We start from the raw sequence: 19400 nt of genomic DNA, 5'->3' as shown, positions 1-19400 counted from the left end.
AGATGCCAAAGGATGCAGGGCCTAGGAGGAAACAGGGCAGAAACAAAAACCAACTTCTATACACAAATGTCCCAGACATGTGGCGCTTACTTGGGTCTGCAGAGGGCCTTATACTGAGTTGTGGCAATCATTTCTCTCCTGAGTTGAGCCACAGACACTTTTCCAACTGCTAACTGCTTGGCCATGTGCCCTGAGGCACACAGAAGGAGATGCAGTGGCAAGAAGCCCCTATAAATTTAAATTTTTCTGTGTCACAAAATCTGAAACTGAACCAGATAAATGGAAAGCATGCATCACTGTAAAGTAGGTGTCCTGAATTCTCTCCACAGACCCAGGAGACACGACATAGCCTAAAGGAGAGGCAAAGTGCTATCACACAAAGTTTCCCAAAGTATGGTACAGGTGGTTTATGAGAGAAAAAAAAAGTATTCAAGTGGGTTTCTGGGTTGAACAAATTTTTTTAGGATAATTTCCTCTGTACTTTTAATATGTATAAATATACTGTGAATCTCCAGGGGTGGTTACTGGGTGCCCTCTTTCCCAAATATATTTGGTAAGAGAAACCTGTTTTTCAACCCCATTTCCAGAGACAAGTGTCTTTTTAGAAACTCCTGGGGTTGCAAATGATGATGGGAAAACATCTCCAAGAGAAAGTCAGCTGGGCTTACTGAGCCCTCTGCTTCTTCACCTAGGAAAATGTAGGAGTCTAGAATGATTCCTGGCTGATTATATTTCAAGTCCAACCCAGTTTGAGAAGCTGGTGAAGGCTATGGATCTATGCCTCTAGCTAGTCACATGATGACAGAGCCACAAGATGTTTATTCATAGTATTTTGGTGGTTATAAGTTCCTTCACTTTAAGATATTCAAAGATCCCTTCTTCCTCTAATTCAGGTAGAAGTACCTGAATTAGGATGGATATAGAAGAACATACACATTGCTTTGACCTGCCTAATATTCCTTCCCCTTTATTTCAGTTACATCACTACAGTTCGCCTTTTGAACCCATCTCATTCTCATTTTCAGACTGTACATTTCAGAAAAAGGTAATCAACTCCCATAAACTCCAGAGCTGGTCATGCCACTCAAGCTTGAGTATGCCTCATTCACCGTCCACAGTGAAGGGAACAAGGAGGAGCACAATGCTGATGAGTCTTCTGTAGGACATACACTGGGGCTATCAGAAGGAAGGGGAAAGGGAGCAAGAGGAAGGAAAGAGGGAGAAAGAAAAGAAGGAAAGAAGGAAAGGAGGGAGGGAGGGAAGAGGAGGGAAGGAAGGAAAGAGGGAAGGAAGGAAGAGAGAGCGGAAAGAGAAGAAGGGAGAGAGGAAGGGAGGGAATAAAGGAAGGTAAAGGAGGGAGAGAGGAAGAGAAAGGAAGTAAGAAAGAGGGAGAGAGAGAAGGAAACCAAGTAAGAAAAGTTTTCCATCATAGTTATTAAACTAGCAGTCCTGAAGCCCTGACAGCCATCTTTATCTTTGACAGTAAAAGTAAGTCCTCAGGACTTTGGCTGAATCATTTTTGAAATCCATGTCTTCCTCCAGTGCATTCTTATTATATGAGCCAATAAATTTTCTCTTCTATTTAAACCAACTTGAAATTGCAAGAGTGCTGAATAATTCAGAAATCAATCTCAGGATTCCCAGGGCTGCTGTGAGGCTCAATTAAGAAGCTCACCATGTTAATGCTGAGTCTACATTCAACAACAACAACACTGAGAAAGGATGTTAACAAATGACCATGTGTTGGTGAGCAGTGGTAGGATCTGACTGTGACCTATAAGCTGGGTGCCAGGAAGACACCAGAGACCTCCTGTCATCTCTCCCACCCCTTACCTGCTGTCTGAATGCCATCGCTGAGATCTTCATCCTGATGGAGGCAGGGGAGAGGTACAGAGTGAGTTGCAGAGCCTTTTGAGAATGTAATGGAAGTTATCAATCTTCTTGTGTGAAAAACAAGCAAAAACACTTAAGGAGTTTACACACCCCTGGAGATTCACACTCAGAACCCCATCCCTCACTACAAGTAGAGAAGAATTGCTGGACTTATTCATCAGAAAGTTCCCATCACATCAGAGGGCATCTGGTGAAAAGCAACTTAAAAAGGAGCTCACTCTAGACACCATATGAGAAAGTAAGCAGCAAGTTACCCACAAAGACCCTTGGAAATTAACCCATGAGTATGAATTGGCCATAATTCCTCCTACATGATCTTTGGGCATTTTTTTTCACTTCATAAGAATGGCAAGCCAACATAGCTAGAAGCCTGTATAGTCAGACTTTGAATTAATCCATGTCCTAAAATTCTGATTTCTGTTAAGAAAGTCTTCCCTGGAGAGAGAACACAGCTCCTACTAGTCGTTCACACAACATCTGAGGAACATATTTTAATAAGGAGCCTCGAGAACATCTTAATAAAAGTAGAAAAGTTGTGACAACAGATGTCCTCAGCAGTCTGGCTTTGCCTGGGCCCACACGGCAGAAGAATGAGTCTTTAAAAAGCAATTGGATTCTAATCTTTGAATCATTTTGCTAAATAATCATTCTTTCCAATTATGAGAGGTTTTCATGGGAAGAGAAAGCCAATCCCCCACAACCAAACTGACCATTAATAATAAAGTTACAAGCTAATGCTGTAACAATGTCTTTACTTAGTTTTCTTCCCAAATTTCATTTTCTTTTTAAATCAAACCAGTGTCTCCCACAACAATATAACTATTCCATTCCTAGTCTCCAGGAAATCTGTGTTTGTGATCTTGTCTACACTCCCTGCATCCTTTTACACTTCCTCAGGAGAAGGCAGGTATGAGGTAGATAGTTGCATCCCAGCTCCTAGCCACACTCATCTCACAAAAGCAAAATTTCCCCTGTTTTTCCTTGGCCCTAAAAGATGTCAGATCTAGGGCCCTATAGGAAGGCTCAAATGAATCACTGAGAAAAGCATAATACAAGCCAGGGCCTTTTGCCAAGACTCAGAATTGTCTCCTGTGTGCCTGTTTCAGTCTCAGACTGAGAGCAGATAATAATTTATGTTTGTCTGACTCTGCCACAGCCTGGAAAGTGCTTTTCTTTATCATTCTGCTTGTTTGTTATCCTCTGTACCCCCAGAGGGAAAGCAATGCCTTAAATCTGCTCCATAATAACTGTATCTCTATTATTTCCATGGAGCCCAGCTAATCATCATTACTACCATGCAGGTATAGTCTGAAATTTAGGCTAGGCCCACAAGTTCATTTCAGAAGTACTGGTAGCAGAAGGGGAAGTATTTACAAATGTTGGCCACCATACTCACTGAAAAATAAAAACCAATTATATCTTGTAAGTTTTGGATTCCTTATGAGACATAAGATGCTTATAAGTAAAAAGCAAAGCTTAGTCTGAATCTACTTCATTTCATTTCATTGTGTTTCTGAAAATTTGTGTTGCGTTCAAGGCTGATCTGCTTAGCATATTCCAAGAGGAAGCTCATTTAAAACCTAAGAAACATCTTTGGCAAAGGCCCTATACCATCACTTCATCTTTGATCTAAGCATGTGGCAACGATCTTGGTAGCAAAGTTATGAATAACTGTATGCCCGAGCATACACAGTATCATCAAGGTAGACTGGGAAGTGTGTGCTGCTTGGGTGTACTGTCTCCCCCTCTGTCCTTGTTCCTTTGTATGTTTTGTGGAATCCCTTGAAAGTCTTTCTTCACTCTCCATTACCATATTCAATCTGCATATTGTCTGCAAAATCCCTGTCTCAACATCCCCAAAAAGATGTCCACATTGAGGGGCTATGTGCTCTGAATTACCTTCCTGGCATGGCAGTGAAGACCCTGTGCTGAAAGAATGAGCTCAGTCTGTTTAAAGCAGTTCTGTGCCATGGAGATGTCAGGCACCATCTGGCAGGAGGCTGTTGCCTCTTGCTAGCAACTGTTCTCACATCCTTGTCTCTCTCTGGTTACCTTGCCTGCCACCCTCATTACAGTCCTCCATGCTTCCAGCATGTCACTGGCTCCACCCCCATCCATTTGCAGCTCTCCAGTGAACACCAAGAACATCATCTTACAGGTAGGTCCAAGTTATTGGGCCTCTTGATTCACAGACTGACTAAACACAAATGATGGGTTTCAATCCTGCCAAGACCTCAGGATCTGTTCATTAAAACCCCCAGGCCCTCTATCTAGAACATTACGAGTCAGGATACAGTAAAGATACTTGCACACCCATGTTCGTTGCTGCACGTGATTCACAATAGCCAAGTTATAGAAACAGTCCAGAAGCCCTACAATAAATGACTGGATTTAAAAATGTGGTACATACATAAAATGATGCCAATCGAAATGATCTGCATGATATGGAAACAAGAAGTTTTTTTTTTTCTTGTGGTTGTTTTGCTTTCCTTTTTTTTATATAGTGTACTGTTTTCAGTTATTTCTTTTGGCTTTCATTTTTCCTCCTCTGGTTTATTCCCTGTGATCACCATTTCTGATTTCTTTATCCTTTGTCGTGTATGTAGGTTAATCTGATTTGGGAAAGGGAAAGGGAATCACAGAAATGGTAGGACAAAGGATGAATCAATGCAACAATGATATTCACTAGACACTATGTTGGAAATGAACTTTACAACTTAGGGGGAGAGGAGGCAGGGGGAGGGAAAGCAGGAGAAAACAAAGGAGAGGAGTAACACTGCTCCAAAAGAAATGTACTCATGTATTTCTCTGAGCTTGGTGTATAATTCTATGGTGTATGTTTTCTCTCATATGCAGAAGCTAGATCAAAATACAACTGGACATGATAACTTGTAAAGGACTTGGGACATTCACATACAGACAAAAGGAGGTTACTCTTAGGGGAGAAACCCAAAGGTGTAACTCTTCTCAACATTTAAAATATTATTTATTGAAATGAATTAAAGGAAACAGAAACATGAAGGGGGTTATTGTTGGTTGTTGTTTTTGTTTGTTTTTGGCTTTGTTTTCTTTTAGGTGGGACAAAGATGGGGCACACAAATGAAGAGAAGATGCTATTCAGTACACATTATGTGGAAAATGACCTATGCAACTTGTGGACCAGGATAGGAAGGGAAAAGTGAAGGAAGGAGTATGGCATTGACCAAAAAGAAATGTACCAATTCTTTGACTTATGAAATGATAACCCCTCTGTATGATACCTTAATACCCAATGTTTTTTTAACCTAGGTCCAACACTTTCATTTAATGTTAAACAATCTGATCAATCCACCCAATGTATCTCACCTTGGCAATTTCTAGAAACCTTTAAAAATGCATAACCCCCAGATACCAAGCTCAGGCATTCTGATGTCAGAGTGTCTGGAATAAAGCAGTGCTTTATAACCTCCAAAAGAAGTCAAGGTTAGAAACCACAGGTCTAACCCAGGAAGCACCAGTTCCAAGCCCCCTACTACAGGCAAAATAGGGTTTCTCACTGAAAAAATGCCTCCACAACACAAAAGATTTTATTTAAATAAGTGATTTCTCTAGGTCTTTTGATTTTCTGATGGAAAGAAACCAATCCAGGTTTGCTGTAGTCCTCCAGGCTCCGCCCATGGACCTACATCCTCACCCAGAGCAGCAGGCATCATCTACGACCCCCTGGTTGAGTCTCGCGCACCTTTGGAAACTGTAATTCTCCATCGACGCCTCCTCCCAAGTGCTATGTAAAACTCCCAAATAGTCAGTTATATAATAAGAATGTCATTAACTATTCTTTTGCCCATTAGATCTTCACAGTTTTTCACTTAGTCTTCCATCTCTTGCTATTCAATGTGGGGACCACAGAACAGCAGCACAGTATTAGTGCAGGGTCTGCTGCTCCACACACCAGCCAAGAGAATTAGAATCCATGCTGTATCTAGGAAAACTCCTGGCTGCATTCAATTTTGAGTACTAACCAGGAAACTGCTTTTACTAATCTTACTACTAGAATTTCTGTCAAAGTTTCTCCTGTCTGGCTTAGCTCTGTCCACTGCATTTTTCTGGACACTGGCCCACGCCAGTTTCTAAGCCAGTCTGTTATTCCATGCCTACAAGCTGCAAAACTCTCTCTCTCCTCCCCTCTGCCTAAAGACAGCATGCCCTCGTTTCTCAAAACCCCAACAGAGTCGCTCCTCTTCAAAGCTCAAGGTCTGCCTCTTACTTTGTAGCATGGATCTCCGTGTTTTGTAATTGAACCTTCACTTGCCCGTAACTTTTCAAATACTTCTGCCTGTCTCTCCCACTAGTTCCTTGCCTCTCTGTGCCTGTCATGGGGCTTTGCACATATTAGACTCAACAAACACTTTGACTTAGATTCTCTGATGACAAACTATTTAACACATAAACCCTGCAAGTCTGAGTCTAGACACTAGTAAAAAATTTACGACCTTTAAGCGTCTCTGGTATTAAAATTTCCAATTTGTTGGCTATATGAGTTGCAAACATATAACATACTGCATAAACAGTTACTGGACTATAATAACTAGAAAAAATAAAATATCAAAAATTAAAGACTACATAATATTGGATCTCAACTAACAATCTTATTAGACATTTATTATTGTTCCTATGGACAATGAATTGAATAAAAATCTCACAGTTATCAACAGCTGCCATTAGCTGAAGTGCATTAACAGCTAATTCTGGACCTTTGATTGGTTATATATATGGAATAGAAGCTTCCTGAATAGAGCTGCCACTATAGGGTACCAACAGTCCTAGAACTCAAGCAACTCATCCTACTCTGAGCTAGAATGACCCCATACATTGCAGCATGGATATTTCAGGAGTTTTCTTTATTACTGCTTTCATACAATCAAAAAAAAAAAACAAACGTTGTTGAGAATTACCTATGTACTCCTATAGTAGACCTTAGAAAGTCTGAAGGTGACCAGGCCACTGTCCAACCCGACATTGTTCACAAGCTCAGTGGGAAGGTGTTTAAAAGGTCATTATAACAGAGGATGGAAAATGTAGTATCAGACATTATATTCTACCACTAGAGTACTGGAAATATAATACTATAGTAGCAGGTCATATATATGGTTTTAGTGGAAGTGCTGAAACTCAATCTGAAACAATAAAGAGGGCTCTTTGAAGATGGTGATGGCTATGATAAACCTTAGAAGAGACAGACATGTTGTCCAAGTGAAAGGTGAAGAACTGATACTTCACTTTGGAGGAAGTATGTACCATGGGGATTAAGTAACCAGTCATAGTGTGTGGCAGGTGTCTTAGATCATTCTGCATTGAAGGAGATAAAAAGAATAAGGCTCTCCAAACAGAGGTTAGGACTGCTTGCTGGCTGGTAAGCTAGGATGACAAAGACCATGCTCTTCATCCTATAGAAGCATGGATGGCCCTGGACACAATGAACACAGCTTCCATGATCTAGTATACAAGATGAAAATTCTATATAAATTGTGACATTTAATGCAATAGAATCCTAACCAACACCGCAACTTAAGACACTGATTCAAATAGTCTGTGGCTCTCTACTGATGTGGAGGAACTGGTCTTAAGATAAATCCATTCTGGAAGACTCTATATTCTGATTCCAAATGCTCAGCAAAATTATGAACCTATGACATGGAACAGTCCTTTTGAAAGCACTAAGCCATAGTGCAGGGCAAACGCCAGTGTTATCAAAGTAGAATAACACATTAAAAGCACATTAAAAGTGCCATGAAATCAAAGGCCAGTTGAGGTCAGGAGCCTAGTTCTTCTCATTCCCAGATAATTTGTTTTTTCTCCAATGATAGCTCATCATGTCAGAAAAGTTTAGGTTAACTCTTTCTATATTCTTTTGTATTTTAATTTAGAATGTTTAATAGTTTTCTTTTTATTTGCATCCAGTCAGGTTATTGATTTAACATACACTCTCCTTCAACAGAATTTTACTCTATTTTATTACATGAGGAGCTGGTTGATTTGAGCATTTTTTTCCTTTGATACTAAAAAAATTGTTTAATCTGTTCAAACCATTAATGCAGAATAAATACACCAGCAAGAAGCAATTCAGCTTGGCTCAGACAGGTGACAAAATAAATTACACCTAAAGTTATATATAAGCTAGAATGATTCTCAACAGCCTGCTTTTAAAATTAGTCATGAGCCATGCATACTTCTTTCCCTGATGACTTCTCCTGTGAGTTGGACTTTTGAAAATAGATGAAACTGATTAAGCTCTTCTGGCTTGGCTCACAGCCCCTCATCCTTCTACCTCACTCAGGCAGGTACTCTTTCCTTGTGGTAATCACGTTTGTTGACATTGGCATGAGTGTCCATATCTGCATAATTTTTAGTCTCTGCAGGACTCTAATTAAATAATCATCAGGAAAAATATCAAGGAAATCCAACTTAGTGTGGTAGCTAGGTGATACTTTAAAAAAAAAAGTAGGAGAACAGAGCAAATGAGGAGACTGGATATGAGAGGTCACTGTGGACAAGTCATTTAATCATTTAATCAGCTGAATCCACCATTCCAAGAGTAAAATGGGAGGGATAATGATCATTTCTATCCTAGTTTTGTTGGTAAGGTGGGTTTTTTTGTTTGTTTTGGTGGTACTGAGGCTTGATCTCAGGGCCTCACACTTGCTAAAAGCACTCTGCCATTTGATCCACCCCTTTCAGGAAGCCCCTTTTGCTCTAGGTAATTAGTTAAATAGTCTATTTTACTTTTTGATAGAGTACTGAACTTCTTTGCCCACGGCCTCTGACTGCAATGCTTCTACTTAAGTTCCCCATGTAGCTGAGATCATAGTGTTAGCCACCAAGCCTGGCTTGATTTGGAGACAGGGCCTTGCCAGCGTTTTGCCCAGTCTTCCTTCAAATTGCAATGCTACTAATCTCTAATTATCAAAGTAGCTAAGATTACAGGCATGAGCCACCACAGACAGCCTGTGGAGAAGATGTTTTAAAATAACTTATATTTGGCTATGGTTTGCATTCAAATATGCTTTTCCTCCATTGACTCATGTATTAGAAGCTTTGTCACCAGTAAATCATGACAAGACCTGGTAGGATTTAGGAAGTTCCCATCATTGGCACTCACTTCTCTCTGGTTTTATGTATAACCATGAGATCTCTCCCTCTCACAGAGGCTCCCACCATTGTGATATCATTTTCCATACAGTTGAGTTGAGGCCAGCTGATGCCAACTCTATACTCTTATATCTCCAGAACTGTGAGCTAAATAAACCTCTTTTCTCTTTAAGTACCCACCCTCAAGTATTTCATTACAGTATTAGAAAACAGACTAATACAGATGCAGCATTTAAATCATCTAGACAGAAAGAAAACCACATGTTAGCTGTTGTTAATATCATCATCATCATTATTACAAAGCAACATAATCCATTCACTTCATTAATGCTCAGAAAATATGTTCATGAACTATAACAGAGCATTTGACATTTATACATCTCTCCTTTTCCAGTTAGTTTCACATACAGGAGAGGAGGTAAGATACTCTTCTCAAGAGACATTATAAAGATTAGAAGAATGATATGTCTGACACTGCTTCCAGCTTCTTGCTCAATTGGTCTTCCAGGGTGAAATGGCACATGGTATTGTTTAGCTGGAGGCGATTTCATTCTTCCTGCTGACATAGTAGCTGGGCTACAATAGCCTTTCTGTAGCCATGAAGGGAATCTTCAAAGAAGCAAATCCCAAATCAGCCTCCCTAAATCAGCACCAGTGACAATCCATCCAAAGGTTGTTTTTTGTTTTTAATTCTGCATAAAATATAAGCCTCTTACAATTAAGACGGTCTGTTCAGGTTTCCAGAATGTACGGCCAAAAGCATTACTGACTAACACAGCCTGTACATTGCTCCGAAGACACTCAAGAGACATCTGTCCGCAGCACGCAGGCTTGCCCACAGCTCATTTATTTCACCTGGGTAAACCTAGGTCCAAGGTGTGTTTGTACCTCTGTGTGCACCCCTCCATATCTCCCTGCACAAACTGAGTGTGGGAATCATCGGGGGAGCTCTTTCTTCCAGATCTTCCCCATTCCATCTCCTGGCCATCGGTGCTGATCTCAGCGCCCGCCATTGCTGATGCAGGGTCTTAAATTCTTGCCTTCCACACTCACTTTCTCCATGATCAGTGGTCTGTTCTTAGTGCTCCACAGTCCCCTAACACAAATGTCATTGCACCAGGACATCTGTCTTCCCAGTGCTGTTGATCTCTCTATCTCTCTGCCCTGCCACTTTTATCATCTTGGCCAGATTTTCCAGTCTCCAAGGATTCCCACAAAGCTCCCTGCCCACTCATTCTTCTGCCTCTGCCTGCTTTTGATTGAGGCCTTGTTTCAGCTGTGTGTACAATAAAATTGGAAAGGGATGTGCTGTTTGTGAGTTGTGTTTCCAAGAGTCTTTCCTACTGTCATCTTCTTTTCTTATTCTTTCAAAAATAAAACTGCTCATTGGATTAAATATACTGCTCACATGCTTTTCAGTTGTCTGAAGATGTAAGACAATATTTCTTCCAGTGTTTCTTCCCTTCTAAAATGCTTTAACCGTTTTACTGGAAAAGAAGAACTGGAACTTGGACTAGGTGAGTGATAATTGTGGGTTTTTTTTTATATAAAACCAGTCCATGTTCTGGAAACATAACTTTGTCTGCCAGGTATCATGTGAAAAATCATAGTCATCTTGACTAAATGGTACTATTAGTAAATCATATCTATAGAAGACTAAAGAAAATCATGTGTTGTACTCCAGAAGAAAGATACATTTTATTGGCCTTTGAAAGTCAGGGAAATAACTAGCGTTTGAAGGAAACTTTTGGGGGAGATACAGAACCTGTCATATTTTCTGCTTCAGGAATAAGTAACATAAACACTAGGAAGGCTGTTATGGGATATTCCAGCTGTCTGAGACTAGATGAGGCTTTTAAATTTGTGAGCTACAGATATAGAAAACACCACTGTGTGTTTAATAATCTATATATTCTTCAATACTATTACCCTTTGTGGAGAGTTCCAACTTGGGGGAAAAGCAGGTCTTCCTACCACTGTGGGCAAGCGTTAGATCTTGTAATCAAAGTAACCATGAATTATGAAGGAAGTGATGCCATTTTTCCTGAAAACCCATCCTAATGCACAAATGGGATGAAATTGGACTGACAATGTGGGTTATACAAATTACTATTTAAGAATTATGTAAGCCAGAAAAGACATAAAACAATGTTTTAATTTGTTTTGTAGCAAAATATATGTGTATACCCAGGTACCCGTGGCTCGTGACTATAGTGCTAGCTACTCAGAAAACAGATCTAAAGATTGAATTTCAAAGCTAGCCTAGGAGGGAAAGTGTATGACACATTTATCTCCAATTAACCAGGAAAAAGCTGGAAGTGGAACTAGGGTAAAGTACCAGTCTTGCCCAGGCCTTCAGTTCAAGGTGCAGAATAGGCTCAGAAAGTCTTTCCAGGTAAGGAACACTTTAAATTTAAATTGTCATAATAAAGATAAAAGTTACTTTCAGAGTATAATTTACTGATAATCTATAATACAAACATAATGTAATTTCTTAAGGTACGTATTTCTGAAATAAAGATCAAAGATCCTAAGGAGGGGTTTTGAATCTTACTGTACTGATCTCACACATAACACTTCTATGTGCACCTCATTGTGGACATCTATATGATGCAGATGACAACTAACTTGTAGGGTTGTTTAAATAAAAGTAAAATTATTTGTTGTTCTTACTATCCTTACAAAAGGGTCATAACCATAAGTAATACATAGAGCATGAATAAGGCAATGATAATGACTACATAACTTGCCTGGTGGGTTAAACTTTGGCTGATTACTCAGTGAAGGAACCTTGAAGCCTCCAACCTAACATGATGTCATAACAAGAGTGTACTAAAAGCCCCCGGGTCTACTGTGAGAAGCAGGACCTGTGTCCCTGTATTTCCCACCCTTAATTCTAAGCCAGAAATGGTAACAAATAACAAAGGCCTTCTTCCAGATGGCAATCCAGCTCCTCTTCTTCACGACAAGTGACCTCTCCTTCCTGTCCAGTCACAGTCCCAATCCCAGCCACTCTGAGTGCCAGAACCCTTCATTACAGAGACAGGAAGAGCCCAGCTGTGGTCTGTGGGGAGCACCTGCCACTCATCTTCTAGACCCTTGACTTCTATTCAGTGAAGCTCAAATTACATTCCCCTATTTGGCATCCATGACACTCTGTCACCTTTGGCTTAGCTTGCAGTTAATAAAAATGGCCTCTTGGGCTGCCAAAGCCAGAGCTCTCAGCTCAGTACCTCTACTGATATTTTTTAATGTAAGCTTTAAAAAAGTACATTTATCTCTATTAATCAGGATTATTAATCAGGATAAATGTGTTTGTAAAATCTGGTTAAGGATACAAAATCAGATTTTAAAATGCCCTAGAGGAAATTGGTTATATTTTTTACAGAAAATGTATAATGAAAACTTTGCAAAGCAAATGACTATCCTCCAATTGATTTTTTTAATGGAACTAACTATCTTTTAACATATTAAATTTGCCTAAAGCAGGATACAAATAAATTAAGCTTTGGATAATACCATATTATGTTATTACAGCAGATCTGCCTTCCTGTATTTTGATTAGGTTAATACTTAAATTCGTTTATTTGCCTGGAATGTACTGAAACCCAAAGATTAGCATGTAAAAGAGAGAGTAAATGAGGCCATGAAATGTCTCAAAAAAAAATAGACTCACATCTAAAATATCCATAAAGTGGAGTTCACATGTAACTGAGTTAATTTTTCACTTAAAAATATCCTCCCTTTTAGATAAGTGAAAATGTTGTAAAAAAAAAAAAAAGACAAATTATGGTTGATAAAGGAATATGAATATTTACATTTATTTCAATTTCCATTGAACCCATTTCACAAACCAACTCCTCTGTCCAAAGACTGTTGCTTCATCTTTGATGACTTCCTACCATCATCCTGGAGTTTCGCCCACCCCACACACCTGTAATGTCCACTCTACCTGTACTTCAAACTACTACTGACAAAGAAGGACTTGGTAAGTTCTTGAATCAGACCTGTGGTAAGACAATGACTATAGTCTCTATGTACACTTTGAGACCCAGAGCTGAGCTGTATCCTTTCCTCATACTAACTCTACTGCCCTGCTAATCGGAATCTACTCTCTTGTTGTTGATTTCTAGTTTTATTCCACTAGTTTTATTCCAGTGGAATAATATAGAAATAGAAAGATATTTTATATCTATTTCTATATAGAAAATATAGATAGGTATTTCAATTCTCATCTATTTGTTAAGACTTGCCTTATATCCTAAGATACTATCTAGTTTGGAGAAAGTTATATAATCTGCTGAGAGAATGTAATGTCCATGAGCTTTATATTGGTAAGAATGAACTCACTACTATTACGTCATGTCTATCTGCTCTTTTAATGTCCTAGTTTGTTTATGAAACTGAGTGTAATATCTAGTGCTATGTCTCACACTTAAGTACCAGTTACTCAGGAGGAAATTGTGGTTCAATATCAGCCTAGGCAAAACATTTGAGAGGCCTCCTTTTAACCAACAGGCTGAGTATAACCTTTTGAACCCATAATCCCAGCTTTGTGAGTGGCATCAGTAGGAAGATTGTGGTGTAGGACTGCTCAGGAAAAAAGTATGAAATGTTTTATGAAAGAAAAAAAAACTGGAATATAGAACAACTGATAAGAGAGCTTGCCTTGTCAACAGAAAGCCCTGAGTTCAAACCATAGTACTGCTGAAAAAGGGAAGAAATTTACCAGAGTAGATATTTACAAGAGACTACTGCTTGTTTTGGGGTTCAATTTGTTTGATATGTCTTTTTCTATTCTTTCACCTTAAGCCTGTTGCTTGTGTTTTTCTGTGGATACATTTCTTATAGGCAACAAATGGCTGGGTCTTTCTTTATAATCGAATCCACCAGATCTTTTGATTGGTAAATTGAGACCATTAACATTAAGAGTTATTACTGAAAAGTATATAATTATTCCTGACACTTTGGTGCTTTTGTAACATCTCTTTCCTAGTCTTCTTTTTCTACTCAACTTTTATTTATTTGAATTGAAATGTATTCTTTCTTGTATTTTTCACTGTAATCTTTATCTTCTTCTATAAGATTTCTTTTATCTCCTGTAATAATAGCTTGGTAATCATGAATTCCTTTACATTGTTTTTATCATGGTGAGTCTTAATTTCTCCTTCAAAGCTATGAAAGTTAGATTTTCTAAGTACAGTCCTATAGGTTGTGATTGTAGTCCTGGTCTCCTCATCCCCATTCTTGCAGAACTAAGGTTGAAGTTACAGACCTTGTCCTACTTTTTGTTCTGTTGTCCTTACGTTTCCCCATGAGCTTTCATGGTTTTCAGTGATCTTCTTATCTTCAGAACATGACATCATCTTTCTTACCCTGATTCTTTTTATTCAGTGTCACATACCGGAAGAATCTAATCTGTCATCTCGCCCCATCTACCTCCACTTCTTGTCCTAAGGCAAAAACAAGTTCTCCTGAATGAGAATATCAAAATGTGATCCTCTAATTCTTTCTAAGTAACCAGAAGCTTGTAGATTTAATTTGAGAAAATAAACTAACCAAAACAATCTCAACATTTGTACAGAAGTAAAATGCTAGTGGATAACTGAGGAAATTTCTGAAATGGAGAGTTTAGGAGAATTGACATAACTGGCTTTGAAAGCATACTATACATCCCTATCATGTATAGAAAACATGATAGCTGGACTTCTGAGCACCAAGGAGGAGGAAACATAAAGGAGGAGGAAAGGGATCCTACCAGAGCTCCTAGAGTAAGTGAGAACCTACCATCTGATGAATGAGGCTTTGAAACTGAGCAGGAAGTGACCTAGCAATTCATCAATTGGGAAAACAATGAGGGGAAAAAATGATTTTAACTTGTACTGCCCAATCCTCATGAAAATAAGTTCCATTTATATTAAATACAGATTCATGGGCTGGGGATACGGCCTAGTGGCAAGAGTGCTTGCCTTGTATACATGAAGCCCTGGGTTCGATTCCCCAGCACCACATATATAGAAAACAGCCAGAAGTGGTGCTGTGGCTCAAGTGGCAGAGTGCTAGCCTTGAGCAAAAAGAAGCCAGGGACAGTGCTCAGGCCCTGAGTCCAAGGCCCAGGACTGGCAAAAAAAAACCCAAAAACCCAAAAACAAACAAAAAAAATAAATACAGATTCATTTCTAAGAAACTATAAAGAGGACTGGAAACTATTCAAAAATTAAACAAATAAATACATATCACAAAGTCAAAGAAACTATATGTGGACATTTATCTAATAAAAATTTTGAAGCTGAAAAACAATGAAACTTTCATTACGAAGGCAAATGCTCAACTGTTTTAGAGTAAAAAAATTGAAAATTACCAGGCAGAAAATATTCACAATAAATGTGAAATAAACAGTTAACTTTACATGTACAAACAGCATTTTCAAATCTACCAAAATGCATGAAGACTGTACCAATATGGTTCGGGGAAACTTTTTCAGTTTTATATTAATTTCTTATATCTTTCTTTTTTAAAAATTTTTTATTGTAAAGGTGATATACAGAGGGATTACAGTTACATAAGTCAGGTAATAAGTACATTTCTTTTTCAATGTTACCCCCTCGTTTTCTCCCAGGTTTCCTCTCCTCACACCCCTACCCACCCAAGTTGTATAGTTCATTTCTGCCATAGTGTCTAGTGATTAGTTCACCCTTTGTCCCACCGTTTCTGTGCTTCCCCTTACCCTCCCCAAATCAGATTACTCTACATACAAGACAAAGGGTTGGCAGATTCATTTAGGTTTGGGATTTTGCTAAACAGAGGTGAGAACAGTTACATGGGGTAGAGTTTACACTGACAAAAGACTGGAAAGATAGAACATAAACTCCAAGTGGTGGGAAATAAAGGTAGATGGTAGATGACAAAGAGAAAGCAGAGTAGTCAAGGATCTAGACAGCCAGTAAGACAGAGGGAGATGTATAGAAAGTATGTCCAGTAAGCAAACATGTGGATACAATTTCAGTGATAAAAAAAAATATGAGGAATACAAAGTACAGAGGAAAGCTACCCAAGGAGTCGATGAAGAACTTACATCCGAGAGTTATATATAAGCTTCCATCTTGTTACATTCATGCAGCAGTCCAGGACGCTGCAGGGCCACAGGACTAAAGCTAGGTGACAGAATAGAATCTCTCTTAGAATGGTGGGCACTAGCTCATTTAAAATGAAGCAGGACAGAGAAAGAGAAACTTTTAAGTTATACTGAATTGCTCTGATTTTTAGATTTACAAAAGAGATAAGATAATTTCTTGGCTTAAATTTTCTAGTAAATCCTCCCTCACACAAATTTAACTTTGCCAATAAAAGTTATAGAACATAAATCTCCTCTAGTAACAGTACCAGTCAAGCCATATGTTGCTATGGCTTGAATTTTACATATATGTGTGTGTGTGTATGTGCATATATATATATATATATATATATATATCAACAGTAATGAGACAGAATCCATTCTAGAACTGCTATATTAAAGGAGGTGCCAGTATATCACACAGACAATCCTAGCTCCTCAAGAGGCTAAGGTATAGGGATTGAGGTTTGAATCCAGCCTAGGCAGACAAATCCCAGGGACTCTTTCTAACTAACCAGAACAAACCTAGAGGAGTAAGTATGGCTCAAGTGGTACAGCACCAACATTGAGCATAAAAAGCCAAGCAAGAATGCAAAGATCTGAGTTCTGAGTTTAAGTCCTGGTACTGCTGTGTGTGTGTGTGTGTGTGTGTGTGTGTGTGTAGTAGTAGTAGTAGTAAGACACTGGGGGAGAGGATTGTTGAGATCTACTACAAGTGTGTTGAGCACAATTAATTATAATTTACAAAATTACTGTAAGTAAATGTCAAATGTTTTCACCACAAATATAACTTGTAAGAGTTTGAGGTAACTAATCTGTGAATTTATCTTAATATGATTGTCCCATATTATGTTTATAAATGTTCACATCATTTTCATACTGAAAATGTAAACAACTATAATGTACTGATTTACAGTAAAAATATTATCCCTTTCAACTTTTACTTATCCTATTTCGTATATTATACACAAATATCAATTGTGTAATTGAAACTATGAGAAATTCTAAAATGTACAGTAATTGTTTAATAATTGCCTTAGCAGAGTGAATTTCTAATATTGATGTTTAATTGCATTTTAATTAATTTAATTGAGTCTTAATTTTGAAATGATAAATTATGAGTTCTTCAAACTCATAGTAAATGTACACATATAAAGAACTATTTTATTTGCTTTTCCAAATTCCCATGCATGGATACCATAAACCAGATTATTTTTAATTGGCATAAGCTATCAATTATTTTTCTCATATTGAAATACGTTAAATAAATAGATACCTTTTTCTATCAGCTTAAAAACTTGGAGAAAACTGGGATCAAAAACTAAATGACAAGGGTATGCATATTTTTAACTGAACAAAACACATTAAAGAAAGAATGATTATATGTGCAACATTGAAAAAATGTATAACACCTCTTCACCTCATGTCTCAGGAATTAATTAGATGCTTTCAACCTTTTCCATAAAAGATCATCTTCACATTTTAAAATGAGAAAGCAGAACATAAGCAAAAACTACACTGAACCAAGTCCCATTTTCTGAAATAAATAACAGAGAGAGATAGTTTGGCTTGACAGAACAACAGTTAAAGCCTTCACAGACCCAAATTCTCCTCTCTGTCTTAATTTGACAATCTAATCTCCAAGTCTTATTCTGAAGTACTTGCAGACCAAAATATCTTATAAAATATTCCTGGAATTATTCAAAAGGAAAAATAATTTTTAAAAAATCACTCTGAGTATTTTTTCTTTTTAGAACTCTAGAGAAAAATCGTGCAATAATTTGATTAAACAGCAGTTGCTCTAAAGATAAATTTAGCAATGTTGCTTTGACCAGGAAAATCTTGTTCTGGTGAGATATGTAAGAAGAGATATAAAGCACTAAACATTCATTTGTCCTTTTCTTCCCTAAGGTGACCATCTGAGAAGGGTTTATCTACCTTTCTACTTGGTTGCAGCATAAATTTAAGATAAGCTGCTCCTCTGTAGATAATCCATTTGTTGTAATTCCTTTGGCCCTAGTGTCTCTGTTCCTCCAAGGTTTGCTCTAAGAAATTCTTCATGCTCAGAGAAAATCTGTCATAAAATAGTATGAGTATGACTGGGCATTTTATTCCAATTAGTCACTCCAGAAAAAGACAAATCATTTAAAAAATGCCCTAAATATCAAAGGCTTTATTTTGGTAAAAAAAAAAAAAAAAATTGAGATCCATGAGTAATTCAAAGTGGAAAATAATTCAAGTTTAAATCAAGAAAATATCTAGAAAATAGGATACCCAGAGTGCTGGAAGCAAAAGAAAAGATAGCTTGATAAATATCAGCAAAAATGATTTAACAGTTTTTACTTTTATGAAAGCTCCAAGTTCGGTGTCCTGCTGTTTCATATTTTGATTAAAAGGACAGCTTCTCAGTTAGGTGCATGTGGCACAAGCCTGTAATCCTAGCTACTCAGGAGGCCGAAATCAGAATCACGATAGTCGTTTGAAGCCAGTTGGGGCAGGAAAATCCATGAGACTGTAATCTCCAATGCATTAAATTTTTTTTTAATCTGGAGTGATGCTTCAAGTGGTAGAACACTAGCTTGGAGAGGAAACAAAAAGAAAACGCACCCAGGTCCCAGGTTCAAGCCCCAAGACTTGCACCAAAACAAAAAAGACAGCTGCTCTATGTGTCAGAGTAAAAAATAATCAAGTAATTTTGCCTTTAAACATTTTACGTATTATACAGAAGTAGCTATCCCTTCCTTCAGTCTTGGGACAAGATTAGATCTTTAACCAAAAATCCAACTAAGAGAACCACAAGAATTCTAGAAGAAAGTTTTTATATTCTCTTTGAGAAGACGACTTATTGTTAGATAGAGTCATCTACTCTTGTCTGACTTCCCTCAATAAAACTATTGGAAAGATTTCATCACCTAGCAAGAATCGATCTTTAGAAATGGGAAGTTTGGGGCTGGGGATATGGCCTAGTGGCAAGAGTGCTTGCCTCCTACACATGAGGCCCTGGGTCCAATTCCCCAGCATCACATATACAGAAAATGGCCAGAAGTGGCGCTGTGGCTCAAGAGGTAGAGTGCTAGCCTTGAGCAAAAAGAAGCCAGGGACAGTGCTCAGGCCCTGAGTCCAGGCCCCAGGACTGGCCAAAAAAAAAAAAAGAAGAAGAAGAAGAAATGGGAAGTTTGAGTGTCAGAGCCTAGCCCAAACATGTGCTTCTGTGCACACCTAGAAATCTGTTGGGGGGGGGGACATGGGGACAGGGCGGGAGTGG

The sequence above is a fragment of the Perognathus longimembris genome, chromosome 3 (genome assembly GCF_023159225.1).
Source record: "Perognathus longimembris pacificus isolate PPM17 chromosome 3, ASM2315922v1, whole genome shotgun sequence".
Classification (NCBI taxonomy): domain Eukaryota; kingdom Metazoa; phylum Chordata; class Mammalia; order Rodentia; family Heteromyidae; genus Perognathus; species Perognathus longimembris.
This window is presented reverse-complemented; position numbering follows the sequence as displayed.